This window comes from Camellia sinensis, chromosome 6 (genome assembly GCF_055761805.1).
Source record: "Camellia sinensis isolate YWXY chromosome 6, ASM5576180v1, whole genome shotgun sequence".
Lineage (NCBI taxonomy): Eukaryota > Viridiplantae > Streptophyta > Magnoliopsida > Ericales > Theaceae > Camellia > Camellia sinensis.
The window spans coordinates 137291639-137309807 of NC_138966.1; the positions used below are offsets into that span (position 1 = coordinate 137291639).

The 18169-nt window shown below is 35.5% G+C and overlaps 1 non-coding gene across 1 annotated transcript; it reads left to right on the plus strand.

The window, feature by feature from the left end:
- Positions 1 to 5401: 5401 nt before the first annotated feature.
- LOC114267043 (uncharacterized) lies at positions 5402 to 6109 on the plus strand. Its single transcript, XR_014331801.1, has 2 exons — positions 5402 to 5917; positions 5985 to 6109. It is a non-coding gene; the product is annotated as an uncharacterized LOC114267043 (transcript).
- Positions 6110 to 18169: the final 12060 nt, after the last annotated feature.

Sequence of the window (18169 nt, forward strand, 5' to 3'; positions counted from 1 at the left end):
AATTTCACCCTCTTATTTCACTGCTGCATTTGGATATAGTTTTTAAAAATTAATTTCACACTCACGTTTGAAATTTTTTTTTAGAATATGTTTGACAGATTGAGTCTTTGAATTTTGAACTTTGAAATTGGGTTTACCCGATTGACTGGAATAGTGTCTTTTTTTTTTTTTTTTTGGTGTGGCAACTGCCACCTGTTATTTGAATATATATATATATATATATATTTGTTTCTGATAGGTTTAAAATATAGAAATTATTTTTTTGGACAAATGACAAATTATTTGGCCATTTATTTAAAATTAACAAAAAAAATTTAAATAAAAATTAATTTGTCACAGTAATTTTTTAAAAATAAAAAAAACATTTTTAAACGAAACAATCAAAAAAAATTCTAATCAAATATACAATCAAAAGTAATTTTAAAGCACCAGCTGAATATTTTTTTTAAACAAAAAAAATTTATATTTTTTAATATTTGAAATAAAAAATATTTTCGGAATTTTTTGAATTTTTTAAATAAAAAATTTATTTTTTTCAATAATTATTTTTTGAATTAAATTTTAAAAAGAGTTTGGTTATGAGTTTTGAATAGAATTTTCAATAGAGTTTTGAGTTGTATGTTTGGTTATGAGTTATAAGTTTTTGAATTAAGTTTTAAAAATTCTTTTCAAAATTCAAAACCAAGCAACTTTTCTTATTTCAAAACTCATTTTAAAAATTTAAAATTCAATTCAAAATTCTTTTTAAAATTCATAATCAAAACAAATTTTCTCCTCTCAAATCATGATTTAATAACCCACAAATTCAAAATATAACTTTATTATCAAATCATAATTTTAAAACTAAATCAAATGCTATCAAAGACTTGTCTATGATCCTCCTTTGAAAGGTAAGAGTATCTGGAAGTTTTAATGAGTAGGGTCACCCCTTACTTTATGGTCATGTTTGTTTGGTTTTATAGGTGGGGAGATTAGACTATCAATTCTGTAGATCCTACATAACCCATGTTTGGTTGATAAAAATAGAAGGGGACTATTAGTCCCATAGGACTATGAATACCCTCACATAGGGGGATTAGTTTGGCTGGATTTTGGATGGGATTAGGAAAATAATAAGGGGATTGAGTCTATTTTATATAAAAATTTTATTTTTTTTACTAAGTGCACCTGTTTGTTTTAATATTTGTTCTAATTTTTTTAATATAGAAATAATTTATTTATTTATTTTATATAAAAATAATTTAACTATCCCATCACTAATCATCTCTAATACTATCATCAAAATAAACACATTTTTACTTAATTCATTCGCTAACAATCTCCACATTAATAATCTCTTTACTAATAATTCTTTCACTAACAATCTCATCCAACCTAAACCGTCAAATATAGGGGGCCTATATGAATTGATGCTACACAAGTTGCCACATCATCTATACTATCTACCAAGAAAAATGATATTTCTAATAAAAAGAGGTTTGTAAAACTCAAAATCCTTATACTATTTTTCTGGAATTTTTATTGTTCAAATAATTAAAAAATCTTCTACTAGATAATTTTTATTGAATTATTACAAAAAAAAAAATCTTATTATACCTTGATTTATACATTTCAAAAGGAAAGTTAATTAATCCATTTATAAATTTAAATTTAGAATTTTGAAAAGGAAAGTTAACTAATCAGTTTTAAAATATATGTATAAAAAAAATCTTATTATACCTTAGTTTACACATTTCAAAAGGAAAGTTAATTATTCCATTTATAAATTTAAATTTAACAATTTGAAAAGGAAGGTTGACTAATTAGTTTTAAATTTTTTTAAAAAAAATCTTCTACCTTTTATTGAATTATTTTTAAAAAAATCATTATACCTTGACTTATACATTTCAAAAGAAAAGTTAATTAATCCATTTATAAATTTAAATTTAGAAATTTGAAAAGGAAAGTTAACTAATTAGTTTTAAAATTTCAAAAAAATCTTATAGTTTTTATTGAATCATTTAAAAAAAATCTAGTTATGCCTTGATTTATACCTTTCAAAAAGAAAGTTAATCAATCCATTTAAAAATTTAAATTTAGAAATTTGAAAATAATCAGTTTTAAAATTTAGATTTTTGTAAAATTAAAATATAGGAATCAATTCACATCTTCCATAATTTATTTCTCTTGATGTTTAATTTTTTAAATATTTTAAAAAAAATTATTGGTTAACTTTTATTCCCTTATAATGTGATTAATGATCCATTTTAAAAACTTATTTCTTCCATTAAATATTATATAGGTTTTTTTGTAAATAGTGTATATCAATACAATATCAAAAATTCCTTTCAAACATTGATGATGTGTTTGGTTCATGGTTTTAAGTAAAAATTTTGACAGGAAAACTAAAAAGGTGTGTAAAATTAGGTTAAATGTAATTATATTTTATTCACGTTTCACCTATATTTTTCCTTCCTTATTCCAAATTCCTACACAAATCCATGAATCAAACATAACATAAAGTTGGGTATATATTTTCCATACTAAATTTTTTGAATTAATATTAACTTTTAAAATTGTGTACTACAAACTCTTATCACACATGTTTCTCTATACAATTATAATTGAAATTTATTTTAGTTGCTATCTCAAAAATTAGTTATAGAGTCAAAGAAAATGTGTAGGCCTTAAAGTTTTAAAATAAAAATTTTATGTTAGAATTTGTTCAAATATAATTATCTTGATATTTATAATTTTTTTCTATTGATTGATAAAAAGCACCGTAAATATTAAGATTATTTTTTTTTATGATATTGAGTTATTAAAATATGATGCATTATAACTTAAACCAATAATTATATAAAATAAAATAAAAAAGTTGACGTGAATTAGATTTTTTAGGTTAATTTTTAATATTTAATCTAATATTAGAACCCTCAAACTAGCTTATACAGGTCACGAATTGATAAAGATAATTTTTAACAGTTAGGTAAAGGTTACATTAGTATAAATATTGAGTCGAGTAGCTTTTAAATCACTTTTAATGTTTAGTCCAACACCAGAAGTCAATTCTAATACATTTTTCCATAAGAGTTATGACATATGACAATTTATAAGTTTAAGTAGACAAATTTTTAAGATGTACAAAATAAGAAAAAATTACTATATTAACAAATGTAATTTACTACTATCATACAGAGGTGAGTAACGAATATACCGATTTGCCCAAACCGATTGAATCAAATCGATTTGTTGCATTTTGGACAGATGCGTGATGACAAGCGGACGGTTGTGGACTGATTTTTTTCAATCCGCCTAGTTTTGGATGGATGTTGGATTTGAGGTTCATTTGGCCACAACCGAACCGCCAAACTACGAGCACCCATAGTAATTTGTAAGACTTTGTGTTTTCAATTTGTTTAGATATTTTGTTTGTGTTTTCAATTTGTTTAGATATTCTGTTTGTATTTTCAATTGAAAAAGAGTTTTCAACTTAAATATATTTTTTGAATTGAAAAAAAAAATGTATTATTTATCTACATTTTTTGGTTTTTAAGTCTAACTCTAAAAATAATAAATAAAATGATGATATATGTTAGTTGGTTTTTATTTTCAAAAACAGATATAGATGTAACAGTACAAAGACATACAATCTTTACTACTGCTCTGTTCATGGTTTTGGTGATTTGAATTGTTTTTATATTTTGAGAACCACATATTGTAATACTTTATGTGAATGAAACATGCAGTAATTGTAATATTCTAAAGTTTCAAACTTTCTTTCTTTAGATGAGGCATGTAATAATTGTAATACTTTTTTAAGTCATTGACTGTAAAAAAAAAAAATTTTTTTTTTTAGGAAGTGCACAAGTTAAATTATATTGAAAATTTATAAAATTTTAAACCGCCAAACCGATTCGCATCCATCCGTCAATCCGCCAATCCGCTCAATCCACATCCGTCGAATTAGCGGATGGATGCGGATTGATTTTCTCCAATCTACCAATCTGGCGAACGAATAGCAGGTTAGAGGTTCCATGGCCACAACCAATTTGCGCCCACCCCTACTATCATATGGTAAATTAAAATTACGAAACTTATAAAACGAAATGTATTTATATTTTATCGTAAATATAATTTTTGTAATTTATTCTTTAATTTTTACTAATTAAATTATGACATGCAATTTTTTATTAAAAATTTAGAACACACAATTAATGATATCAGAATAAAAATCTTCTCTTATGTGTAAATTTGACAAAAATGAATAAAATTTAATTGATTATAAATCATTTTACTACATAATTTAAGTAAATTTTATATTGTTATTTTAATTTAGAAATTAATTTTTAATTATTTATTCATACTTGTGCATAGCATGAGTAATATGATAAGTACATTATTAAGAGAAATAACATTAAAAACAAATTGCATAAAAAAAATCAAAAAATGAACATATATGGAATTGTAAAGAGGAGAGGCATGTGTTTGCACTTGGGGGCTGCTTGTGCAGCTAATAAAATGACTTTCCTTCCCATCAAAAAAAAAAAAAGAGAGAGAGACTTTCTTAATTGGTGGTGAAATTGCAATTTTTTTTTCTTAATAACCTTTTATTTTTCATCTCCAAAACTAATGCATAAAAATATTAATTCATCAAACCCACAAAATCTGTTTTGTTAGAATGGCATTCAATACACATAATACATATCTATCTATTCACATTAATTAAAAGAGATCCTCTAAACAATTTTTGTCATTTTTTAGTATTTACATTTAAGGTTGTGGTTACAAGTGTAACTGACAAAGCAAACTTTTTAAACTTATATAGAAAGCGTTACAACATCTATATGTAATTTTTTTCTTCATTTGTTGTCTTACATGAATGGCTATTTCATAATTTTCTCTTTTTATGACCGTTTCGATTTCTATGGTACCTCTTACCATAATTTTTTGAAAAATGGTAGTTACACTGACGCTCAATCCCATTACATCACTCAATCACATAGTTGTTTTTTTTCTTTTTATAAAAGTATATGTTTTTTAATAAAAAAATTTAAAATAATTAAAATAACAACTTCCCAAACAAGCTCTAAACATGATGGAGTAATTTCATGGCCCCACACATCCATTGTTCAATGAATAATTTTTTTTTATTTTTTTGTCATATGATAAGATATTAGGGGATTAGTAAATTAAATTACAATAAAAAAATCTCACTTACTCCATCAACTTAAATGTTGAATATCTGACATTTTCATTATCCCAAGAGACAATTACATAGACCATTGAACCAGTTACCTTGTTTGCCAATGAATAATTTACAACTAAGTCGGTTTTGGTCAATTTTCCGTTTCAAAAAACACTACCCTAATTTTTTTGAGTCCCAATGCCTCTATATGTTTTTTAATAAAAAATTTAAAAAATGATTAAAATAGCAACTTCCCAAACAAGCTCTAAACATGATGGAGTAATTTCATGGCCCCACAAGTCCATTGGTTCAATGAATAATTTTTTTATTTTTTTGTCATATGATAAGATATTAGGAGATTAGTAAATTAGATTACAATAAAAAGATCTCACTTGCTTCATCGACTTAAATGTTGAATATCTGACATTTTCATTATCCCGAGAGACAATTACATAGACCATTGGACCGGCTATCTTGTTCACCAATGAATAATTTACAACTAAGTCAGTTTGGTCAATTTTCCGTTTCGAAAAACAGTACCCTAATTTTTTGAGTCCCAGTGCCTCTATATATGTATTTCCATATGAAGGTTCCCTTCCACAAAAAAACCTATCTATACTTGTTCTTGAAAGGCAAAGTTCCTTCTCTGAACCTTTGAATATGGGTCGAATAGTGAAGTACGAGTTCATTGCTGATGAACGTGTTCGGAAGCAGACATTTCGGAAAAGAAAGGCTGGATTATTGAAAAAGGTGAGTGAGCTTAAAACTCTATGTTCTGTTGATGCATGTGCTATAATATATCCTACTACTGCAACAGGATCTGTTGCTCAACCAGATGTTTGGCCTTCTCCAAATGAAGCATCCCATTTGTTTCAAAGGTTTGAAAACTTGCCTAGCATGAAACAAACAGCTAACATGATGGACCAAGAAAAATTTCTTAAGCGCAACATAACGAGAATGAGTAAGAATTTGGACAAGGAAAAAAAGAAAAATCGGGGGGTTGAAATTGAACAACAAATGACCAAATTCTTGTTTGAAAAAAATTTGCATGATTTTAGCAACTTGGATGATCTGAGAGATGTTGCTTCCCTTTTGGATGAGAAGATTAATTTGATGAACGATAAGCTTGAAAACATCGCGAACGGGATTGGGACTGGATCAAGGTGTGGCCAAGAGAAGCGACATTCCATTTGAAGATAAGCACCGATGAAGCGGATCCTTGGTCATGAAAGTTCATTTTTTAGTGTGTTTAGTTGTGCTTTTCGTTAATGAAGTTCCCTTTTCTTGTTATCCCAAAAAAAAAAAAAAATTGTATTTCTATTTTAAGCATTCTAAGTTGTTTAATGTCACAAACCTTGTTGAATTCTTTACTTTTCTACTTCTAACCTTTGATATGTTTTCTTAATTAACTTCAAGAAAAGATTATGATACACACATCTCAAAGGGTATGTACTATACATATCTTATAATTAAAGAATTTTCATATTTTTGAGTCATAACTAAAAAGAAAAAAACTCATAACTAAACACTACATTAGATGTAGCTAAAAATCTCATGAGTCATAACTAAAATATTATCATAATTGAAAAAGAAAATAATATAATTAGAGGAGATACATATAGTAGCATTTCCCTTAACTTTAATAATGATTATCTTATGGTAAGTTGAATACACATGATGTTAGTCATTCAAAAGAGTAATGTGCTTAAATACTTGACTTGGATCATTTTCAGCTTATATACCCCTTAAAAACTTGAGGTGCGTAAAACTAGTCATTCGAGTAACTGACGCTACTAGAATGTGGTTGGATGAAGATTGTTTGGGATGATCTAAATAAATGTATTTTTTGTATTTTTATGAAAAGATATGTAGAAAAGTAAAAAGGTAATGTGATGAAAAAAAGATAAAAAGAAAAAAAGATGGATTATTTTTTGGGTTGCCAAACTTGGCTTGATTGATTGTTGGTGAAAGCATCACTACAACAAATTACATTGGCGACTAAATTTTTAGTCATATTTGCGACAAAATTTGTTATTTGCCTAAAAAAAAGAAGGTTTAGTTGGCCAAATGTTCACATAAACTGATTATTCTATTTCTAAATGTTCACATAAACTTATTATTCTTTCTGAAATGGATAAAAAGGGTCATCAAATCTCTCTCTCTCCCTTGGATCGACAACAATTATTAATAAAAAGAAAAAATATACAAAGAGTACAAGAAGTACAGGGGGATGAACCGAACCAAATCAAATTAAGCCTTAAGTCCCATCAAATAGGGTCGACTACATGAATCCTTCTTCTCCACTCGACTCTATCCAAGGCCATTTCGTTAGTCAAATTAAAGAGATTCATATCTCTATTTATTACACTAGTCCACATCAATCTAGGTCTATCTCTTTCTCTAACACTGCCATCTACCGTCACTATATCACATCTCTTTACTACTGCCTCTGTTGATCTCCAATATATATGACCAAACCATCTTAATCTATTCTCTCTCAACTTATCTTTTATCGGTACTAATCCTACCCATTCTCAAATATACCCATTCCTAACCCTGTCTTTTCTAGTCTTGTCACACATCCACCTTAACATCCTTATCTCAACAACACTCATCTTCTCTATATGTTATTTCTTAGTTACCCAACATTCCGTCCCATATAACATCACTGGTCTAATAACTATTCTATAGAACTTCCCTTTTAGTCTAAGAGATACTCGTTTATTGCACAGTACTTCAGACGCACTCCTCCACTTAAACCACCCCACTTTAATTCTGTGAACCACATCCGCTCCAATCTCCCTAATCGTTGTGATAATCGATCCTAAATAACAAAAATGTTCACTCTTAGGTAGTTTTTGGTTCTCAATCTTCACTTCTTCTTTGCTTCCATTGTGACTGTTACTAAAATTACACTCCATATACTATGTCTTAGTTCTGTTTATCCTAAATCCTTTAGATTTAAGTGCTTTTCTCCAAATCTCCAACTTAGTGTTAACTCCTTCTTTAGTCTTATCCACTAACACGATATCATCTGCAAAAGCATACACCATGGCACATTATCCTGAATATTGCGCATCAACTTATCCATAACTAAAGTAAAAAGATAAGGACTTAAGGTTGATCCTTGGTGTAACCCTATAGAACTTGAAAATTCACTCGTCTCTCCAGCGAGCGATCTAATAGTGGTCACCACACCTTCATACATATCCCTAATCACATCAATGTAACATTTTGCCACTCATTTCTTCTCTAGCACCAACCAGATTATATCCCAGGGCACTCTATCATAAGCTTTCTAAAGATTGATGAAAACCATATAAATGTCTTTTTTTTCCTCTATAATTTTCTATTACTCTCCTCAAAAGATAGATTGTTCCCATTGTTGACCTATCAAGCATAAACCCAAATTGATTCTCTAACCCTTCTCTTATATCTCGCAATCGATGTTTCGTCACTCTCTCACACTTCTATTTTGTGACACATTAACTTGATTCCTCTATAGTTGTTACAATTCTAGACATCTCCTTTATTTTTACATATTTGCACTAAAATACTCTTCCTCCACTCTTTTGACATTTTCCTAATCAACAAAATCTTATTAAATAACCTAGTCAACCAAACAACCCCCTTCTTACCCAAACATTTCCATGCCTCAATACGTATATCATCGGGTCTTAAAGCCTTATTTAGGAGTTGTTTGGGGTGTCCTAAATAAGTGCACTTTTTGAATTTTTGGACCAAAAAGTTAAGGAAAAAAAGATGATTGTTTGGGTTAACTTTTTGACTTTTTATAGAAAAATGTGTATTAAAAAATTGTATAAATTAGTATGTAGGAGAAGATTAAAAGTGTGAGGTGTACAACCGTTCTATCTGCGTAGCTGAATTGATGCTAAGAAATGATTGGCTACTTTTCGGGCATTGCACTAAACGGTACTATTCGGCCCGTTGGGGCCATCACATGTCCCGTTTTGATAATCTGAACCGTTCAATGTGTAGAACTCGTCGAGTACTATATGCTTGTAAAAAATCACGTTGATTGGATATCGATAGCTATCTAATCAGATTGATTTTTTTTTAACCATTAACTATAACACCATCCATTTTTTGTATACAAAACTACGTTGATCATGTAATTAGCGATATCCGATCAATGTGATTTTTTACAAACATATAGTACTCGACGAGTTCTACACATTAATGGTTCAAATTATCAAAACGGGACCCGTGATGGGCCCTATGGGCCGAACAGCAGTGTGTTAAAATTGCATCCCAACTGTCCAATTTTTCTTAAGAAACGCAGGCACAGATCTGAACCGGTCAGATCTATCTTGTAATTTTGTATGTAAAATTAATTTTTTAATATATATTTTTTTGGTGAATAGTGATAATTTTTTAATTTTTTGAATAACTTTTTGACTTTTTTTTTTTTTTGGACATGCCAAACTAGGCCTTAATTTTATCTTCTTAAGTGCAAACTCCACTTCAAAGTCCCTAATCCTACAATAGAACTTACAGTCCTGGTTTTCCTTATTACTGCCTACTTCTTCCCCTTTTAACCTACCTCCATGTTCCTCATTTAACAGTTTCTCAAAATAGTTCTTCCGCCTCTCCTTAATATCTTCATCCTTCACCAATACCTTAGAGTCCTCACCCTTGATGTACTTGACCTGATTAAAATCTCTTGTTTTCCTCTTTTTTATCTTAACAAGTTTGTATATCCTCTTCTCTCTCCCTCCTTAATATCTAGTCTAGTGTATAGGTCATCATAGGTTTTCAACTTAGTCTCCCCTGCTACTTTTCTGACCTCCTTATTGGCCAATCTGTAGTGCTTGAAGTTTTCCTCAGTTCTATCAATCTGTCACTTTTTAAAACTTTCTTTTTTCGTCTTTATTACCGCTTGGACCTCCTCCCTCCACCACCAAGTTACCCTAAAGTTGGGTCCCTTTCCTTTCGACTCTCCAAAAACTTCCCTTGAGATTCTCCTTATACAATTGTCCATCGAGTTTCACATAATGTTAACATCTTCTCCAAATCCCAAATACTTTCTTTATCCATTCTATTCTTAAATATGTCTAGTTTATTTCCTTTTAGGTCCCACCATCTAGTTCTATGCCGCCCATTATCTTTTTGAATTTGGTATTGCCCTTTAAAGCATAAATCTAGTACTAAAATCCTATCTTGAAACGTCAAGCTCTCCTTAGGAATCACCTTACAGTCGCTGCATTTTAGACGGTCCCCTTTTCTTACTAGAAAGTAATCTATTTGGCTCTTAATTGACCCACTCTTGAAGGTTATCAAATGCTCATCTCTCTTCTTATACATAGTATTAGCCACCACTAGGTCAGAAACCAACACAAAATCTAAAATAATCTCTCATTTCTATCACCAAAACCATACCTACCATACACCCTCTCATACCCTAGTTTATCTACTCCTACATAACCATTGAAATCACCACCAATAACTAAGGTGTCCACCAAAATGAACGAACCAAAAAAAAAAAAAAAAAAAAAGGAAACAGTAGTCTACAAGAAAAGACAAGGCCCCATTTTGTTCATAAAGAAGATGAAATGAGAGCAATATTGAGTGACCAACACCAACCTCTCAAATCTCAAAGAAAAGCTATAAATCCAATCATACAATATTGGGGCAAATTGTAACGCAGCAAGAAATGACGTGTCCACAAATTGGCATGGCTAAATGAGTATAATTGGATGTTAGAAACAGTGTTTTGTTAGTATTAATCTTAAAATAATCAGACTACTAAAGGGCAGCCCAGTGCACAACGCTCCTGCCACTGAGGGGTCTGCGAAACAATTTCTATTTCTTTTTTCTTTTTTTTCGTTTTTTGCTACTAAGCAAAGATTATATAAATCATATAAAGTCAGTTAAAAACATTAGACATACCGGAGAAGTGGGAGTATCAGAAATCTTAGGGGTGGCCAACTTTGCAGGTGATCCATCAAACTTATAAGAGCACTCTGTGTATACAAATCCAAGTTGTGGGGATATTTTCTGAGTACCAACACGTGGCAAGGTGATGCCGACGTGTCAACCGAGGTGCCACGTGTCCTGGTCGTGATGCCGAGGTGATCTCGGCAAGGCCGAGGTTATCCCCTAAGATATCGGAATCCGAGATAAGAAGATAAAAGATAAGGGACAAGAGTCCTAGAATAAAGAGGAGATTTAGCTAAGATAAGGATAAAGCTCTTAGAGAGTTTATCTTTATCTCTTGAGCAGTCCAAAGTAAGTACTGAATTGGAATCCATAGAAGTGAGGCTTCTAGTGGGACTAGGATTAAGTAAACTATAAAAGAAAGGCACCCCTGTGGGTCTAAGATATGCAATTTATGCTTTGAGTAGTGAGTTTAGCACTTGATTTATTTTTGAGAGATATACTGACTTGATCGTCAGAGTGCCCCCAGGTGGACGAACCACCGCCGGAATCTTCTCTTTCTGTTGCAGGTCAGCCAGGTGCCATCTATTCTGCCGGTGCTCTCCAGCTGGTTACTAAGCGGGCAGTGTGGTCAGAAAATCACTCATATAATTTGGCGCAGTCTGTGGGAACTTAGAAGAATAAATGGCCAATAACGGACAAAAGGAAAAGATTGGGGACGACACTCCTGCTGGGAGTGGAAAACCAATTGACCTTGACGTTGAAGGAGACAACCACAATACAGAAACTCATGACCAGGGCCACAGAGAGAAAGACGTCGTCCAGGAGGGCGACACTTCGAAGAAGACAGACCAACGAAAGTACTATAACGAAGATAACCTCCAGGTATGGAGGGATAGGTGCCTTCGGAGGGATGAGGAAGTAAAAGAATTGGCAAACAAGTTGGCAGACCTGCAGTCGGTCGTCAACTTCATGATGCAAAACAATGTCATGCAGCCACCATACCCGCTACACGACACGCCGCACGACATGCCGATTCCAGCAACTAATACCCAAAAAAAAAGGAAGGAAAACAATCCCTGAAGCCCCTCAGCATACCAGAAGCGGAAGGCACTCTCACTGACCTTCTAGGGAAGTCGGGCGAGAGGAGCCAAGACGAGAGGAGTCCCGAAGGACGTACCACACGAAGGACCCAGAGCCCAAAGAACATCGGCATGTTCAAGGGCAGGTGCTCTGCTTTGACACAACCCATGGAGAAAGATCAAAACGGGCTCACCACGAGGCCGAAAGTAGTGTGCTGAAAAGATTGAAGTCCAAAGATAGCCGAGCTCCAGGAAGGAGTAAAGAAGACTTGAGAGATTACCTCAAGAGGAAGCAACAGAATGCTGAAGCCGAGGAAACTTCCCCGGTTAAGCCGAAGACACCATTCTCGGTGGAACTGGACAAATTTGAAGCACCAAAGAGATTCAATATGCCGAGGTTCCAAATATAAGATGGTAAGTCAGATCCTAACTTTCACGTTGGACTATACCTGAATTCAATGGCATTATATAGTGGGAACGAGCCGTGGCTTTGCAAAGTATTCCCCTCATCCTTCGGGGAAATTGCATCAGATTGGTTCCATAAACTACCGAAGGGAAGCGTAAAGACATGGGAAGGCCTGGCCGAGATGTTTGTGGCCAGGTTTGTGACAAATAAACTACAACCCTTGAGGGTCGACGCACTGATGGCTTTAAAAATCACCAAGGATGAAGGCCTTAGGGCCTACGCAAAAAGGTACTACGAGGTGTTCATTCGAATACCTGAATGCAACCAAGAGGTGGTGTAGACGTCCCCGCTCGCCCGATCAAAGATCGGCCACTTCTAACCATGATATCGAGTTTTGAAAACATTATGTGCTCTTATTCCGGTTATTAGCCTAGAATTACTATGTGATGCACACAACATACAAGTATAGACTGGATCATTTGAGTTGGAATAAAACATTTCATGTTTGTTTATTTGAAAGATGGTTTGATGGTGCTACTCGCAAGTAGGCTAAGACGTGGATTTGCCACCCTCAAGTGGGCTTAAGAAAACATGATTTTGCCACTCTCAAGTGGGCTTAAAACTCTCATTCAATGCATTGTTCCAATTCAAATAGCCCAACCTTCATCCACAGGCATTCAGACAGGTATATCACATAAGCACATAGCCTCATGGTAAGCATGCTATCATGGCAGTCACTCACACACATGCAAGGATGCTAAAGCATAAATACTTACCGAGTACTCCAAGCCAAAACAGAAGCTATGTTAGGAATCCATGCATGATCCTAACTATGCTGAAATGCCTAATGCAACACATGCAGGAATGCAACTACAATAGGCTCGGCTATTCTAAAGATGGCATGTGAAATGCTACAACTAACAAGTATTCAACTTGGAATTGAAATACAATGCAGTTAGTATGATGCGCCGAGTCCGGTGCATGCAAGGTAGATGAATGAATGCAAACATGCTATCATAAGTATGCTAATTGAAACATGCCCTAAACTAACCAACATAAGCTGGTAAATAAAAGGGAGAAAGACGTGGGGTTGGAAGACATACGTCACACACACGCACACTTATTACAATTGTGCCCTCGCTCGGAGGGTCCGAATAAATAATGCAGTCCGAATAAATAATTAATTACTCTAGCTAATTAAATATTACAAAACTCTAATTAATCAACAAATTAACTAGAAAAGCAAATAAATTAGCACACAAGCTATAAAATGGACTGCCTCAGCTCTTGTTCCGAATGATAAAAGATGCATACATGCTCACGTCGCTTCGTCGATAAATTTCATCGCGATGCCTCGCCTCACCTTTGTTTGCAATTAATCTCAAAAACTTGCACAAAGCTCCAGAAGGCTGTTGATTTCTGATTTGCTGCAACAGAGAGCAAGAAAGGGTCATGGCAAAGTATTTTCACATATATATGCATGACTACTCTTCAGGGAGTGTAGTCCTCGATCCTCGTGCCACCAATCATGTATCTCAATGCATGATGGCCGCGGAGTCGAATTGCATGACTCGATGTGAAATGAATGCACATATAAACATAACAAGACCTAAACTCCATCATGGGTAATCCGGAGTATCGGCGACCAGGAATTGAGACACGTTCCGTCACTCGGAGTACGAAACGTCCCTCGTTTCCCGTGCTTGGGCTAACTCCTATCCCAAACACGATGCACATGAGATGGCATACACAATGCGACTAACATACAACCTAGTGATTCTCACATCACTCGACCTTCAAGCTCAGTTTTTTAGCGCACATCTCTCTATTCTTTAATCTCTCATTTTTCATCCATCCCCAGGGTGGTTGATGGATAAACAAAAAGTTGTGGGCTCTTGCCCCTAGCACTCAGCTAGATTCTTCTTTTTTTGTGCGCAGCTAGTGAGTTCCTCCCACAGAGGGGTTGTGCTGTAACTAAGCGTGTAGCGAATCTGCAGCTGACATCGGCTGTCGATGCTCTACCGGGGAGTTTGGACGTGATTAGATCTGTCCAGATGAGGGAATAGGATATCTTGATCCATTCCAGCTCGTGCTTCACACTTGGCTTGATACCTCGTTGCTTGGAGGATGAGAGAGCTTTCAGCTCTTTTGTTGACAGTTTCAGTTGTGCCCTTTTCTGGCAGGGAAAGTGCCCTTCTTGGCAAGTATGGTGCCCTTTCTGACAAATGCACTGACAACAGGGGAAAGACAGGAAGCTTGACTCAACTGTGCCCCTAGTTCATTATTTTGACCATTTTTTGTTTTTGACGTTCTGCTAAAATAATTTTGACCAACATGAGAGTTAGATTAACATGCTTGTTCGATTTTCTGATTTAAAATCATGCAAGTTAGGTTATGAGCAATGAAAAGTTTCCTTTTTGGGCCCAAGAAATGGTCCAGTTTTGGAAAAGTGGAATAATTTTCGAGAGAATAGTCAACCTCAGTAAAAATTCTCAAAAACTATTTTTGCAAATGGCCACTACTCAACGAGCACGGAACCTACCCTCGAGATGCACAACCTCAGATCCGAAGAAAAATTGCCCCTTGCTTGAAGGACACTGCATCGCAACAGAAAGTTGCCCCTTGTTTGAATAGCACCGCGTCACATTGTATGGCAATGGAAAGTTGCCCCTAGTCTGAATAGCGCCGCAGCACATGGCAACCAGTCCTCACAGTGACAATTACAACCAAATTCTCAGATACAGAGAAGACAAAGATGACCAGAACCATCACATGGACACAGTCAGATTTGAAGTGTTTTACGGCTGGACTTCAGAGTGAAGTTGCCTACGTATCCCAAAGATGGGAATCAAGCCTTACGTAGTTCGGGGTTAAGGTACACTCGGTTATTAACCTCTCCTTTTGCACTCTAACTTTTACCAATGCCGCCCTTTCGGGTTTTCAACCTTGCGAGCTCTGTTTTTCTTCTTTTCAATTCTTTTTGTTCTTTTCTTTTCTTTTTCTTTGTTATTTTTTTGTTGTTTTTTTTTTTTTCTTGCTCTAACTTTTGTCTAGGTCACCCTTCTGGGTTTTCGACCCAGCGAGCCTCTCAAGGGTAAAAGTATAGCTTTGTCCACGTTGATTGGTTTGAGATCACAAAGCCATCTGAATCCAGGAGAATGGCTGCTGTTCGCTGATGATGTAGAGGTACATCCAATGGAGGGTGAATTTGCCCCTAGTGTTGTGGATAGGAACTTGGTTGTCCTTCGGCAATACTTTCTCCTTTCCTCCCTTCTGGGATTTGGCATTCTTGCCGATCTTCGTCTTTGACTCTTCGAGCACATCTGACATTTTGCCCCTAGTTCGAGGGGTGCTCCTGATCTAGCTTCACAAGCTTCTTGATCTGACTTTTCTTGCCCCTAGTTCGCGGGCTGCTTCAAATCTGGCCACACAGGCCTCACATCATGATTGGCCTTGGAACATTCTGAATCCGAGTTCAAGGTTTTGAAATTAAGAGGGGTCGAGTCTCGAGGCTGAGAGCGATCCTAAGCTGCACAATCTCAAGAGCGATTCCACATAGGTCTTCGCAGAACCGCGCAAAACATTTTTTGAAATCTTTTAAGAAAGCGACTAGTCACTCACGCTGAAGACAATGTAAAACCAATCTAGATCAAGCCAGGATCCTTCCCAATACTCATACTAACGAGCATGATCCCATTCATTAAGGGCTTGGCACGCCTCTCTTCCTCTCAATTGATCAAAATTTTTTTTGCAAATCTCGAGGAATTCCTTCCTCTTTGTTTTCATCACAATGTTCAAAAAGTTTTGAAAAACTTAGGTCCATGCAATGAGTTCGAGGCACAGAAAAGTAGGCAAAAAGTACTGCCGTTTCATTCAAACTTTTTGGCACAACTGGCGCAAGGCAGAAGCAAACACAAGAGTGTGAAAATCACTGCTGTTTTAATCAAAATCTGTTGGCACAACTGGCTCCAAGGCAGAAACAGACTCAAAAGAAAACGAAAAGACACACACAAAACAAGCAAGTGATGTTCGAGGTAACACCCCCGAAATCACCTGACTCTAACAAAACAAGACTGACTCGATACAACAAGACAGACCCAACTGACTCAGTACAAAAAGACTGACTATGCACAAAACAACAAAACTGACCCAATACCCAAGTCAGAAAGTACAAAAACTAGCATTAACAAATGCTCAAAACAGTGTGTGCCATACGCCATATCGGGAGTAAACTGAGCGCCGCCCGCAAGTGGTTCATCCCCTAATCACATCACATTATCCCCCACAAGTTCACTGATCAAGTACCGATAGACTTTGCTGAGCTGGTGCGGCGATGACCTTGTTGTCAAACAGATCTTGTACATCATGGCGAAGACGAAAGCAACTGTCAGTGTCATGACCGGTTTGTTGATGGTAGGCACAGTAGTTAGTGTGGTCATGCTTTGGAGGGATAGGATCGGGTAGAGGCTGTTGTTCCAATGGTTTCAGATATCCCTTCCGGAGTAAGGCCTCTAGAGCCCTTGACAAAGGCATATAAATTGGGGTAAAAATCCTCTTGACTCGAGGTGGATATTTGGTTTTCTGTGAGCTACTTCCAGATGCACCGGTAAATGGGGTAGCTGTTTTTGATGCGGTAGTGGTGACCATGCCTACTTCAGAAGATCTTACAGCTGTATCACCATTAGTGGTCGCATTCGAGCTGCAGGAAAACGCCCTCCTGGGCTGCTCTTTCTCCTGGTCAAGAAGGCCCTGCTTCATAGCGTCCTCGATATGTACTCCCATCTCATGTAAATCTGAAAAGGTGGGGAAGGGGAGAACGATCATCTTCTGTATGAGCTTGGGTTGGAGGTTGCGCATAACCATCCGAATTTGATCTTTGTTAGCGGGCCTAAGGGTCATCATTGAGGCCTTGGCCCTCCAGCGGGCTACAAAATCAGAAAAAATCTCCTTAGGCTCTTGCCTTGTTGTCTCAAGATCACGAGTTATGACCTCGATCTGTGTATTATAGGAGTACTGAGTGACAAAAGCCTCTTAACATCGTCGTCTAGTTTTGCGTACCAGATGGCCGCCACCCCCGACAAGGTCTGGCCGAATAAAGAAAGCTTCTGTAGTCTGGTGAGGCCCATTGGCCTTAATATGTCTGAAAACAGCCGTAAGTGCACCATGGGATCCCCGAACCCGTCAAAGCGGTCAATAGGTGGCATTTTAAAGCGGTCTGGCAGCGTCACGGCCGCATCGGTATACCCATCCTCAATGTTCGGGATAGACTTGATGCCCTGAGATTTCTTGAACAGTTTTTCAAGCTTGCTCACCTTCAATGTTGTGGGGTCCACCTCGGACTCAAAGGGAGAATCCGACAGGTTGGTGGGTGTTTTGGATAATTGGGGTAGGATTGGGGGCAAAGCCGGTCCTGTCGAAATGTCTGTATCTCCCTGGACATTTGGTGCCTCCTCGGGTGCTAGAACTCCTGGTGGAGGAGGGGCTTGGTGCGAAGTAGATGCTCCGATTTGCTGCTGTAGCCGGGTAATTAACTCTACCTGTTGAGCCATGATCGCAGCCTGCTGTTTGGCAAATTCCGTCTGGCGGGCAGCGTCTTGCTGCATGAGTTTCATACTT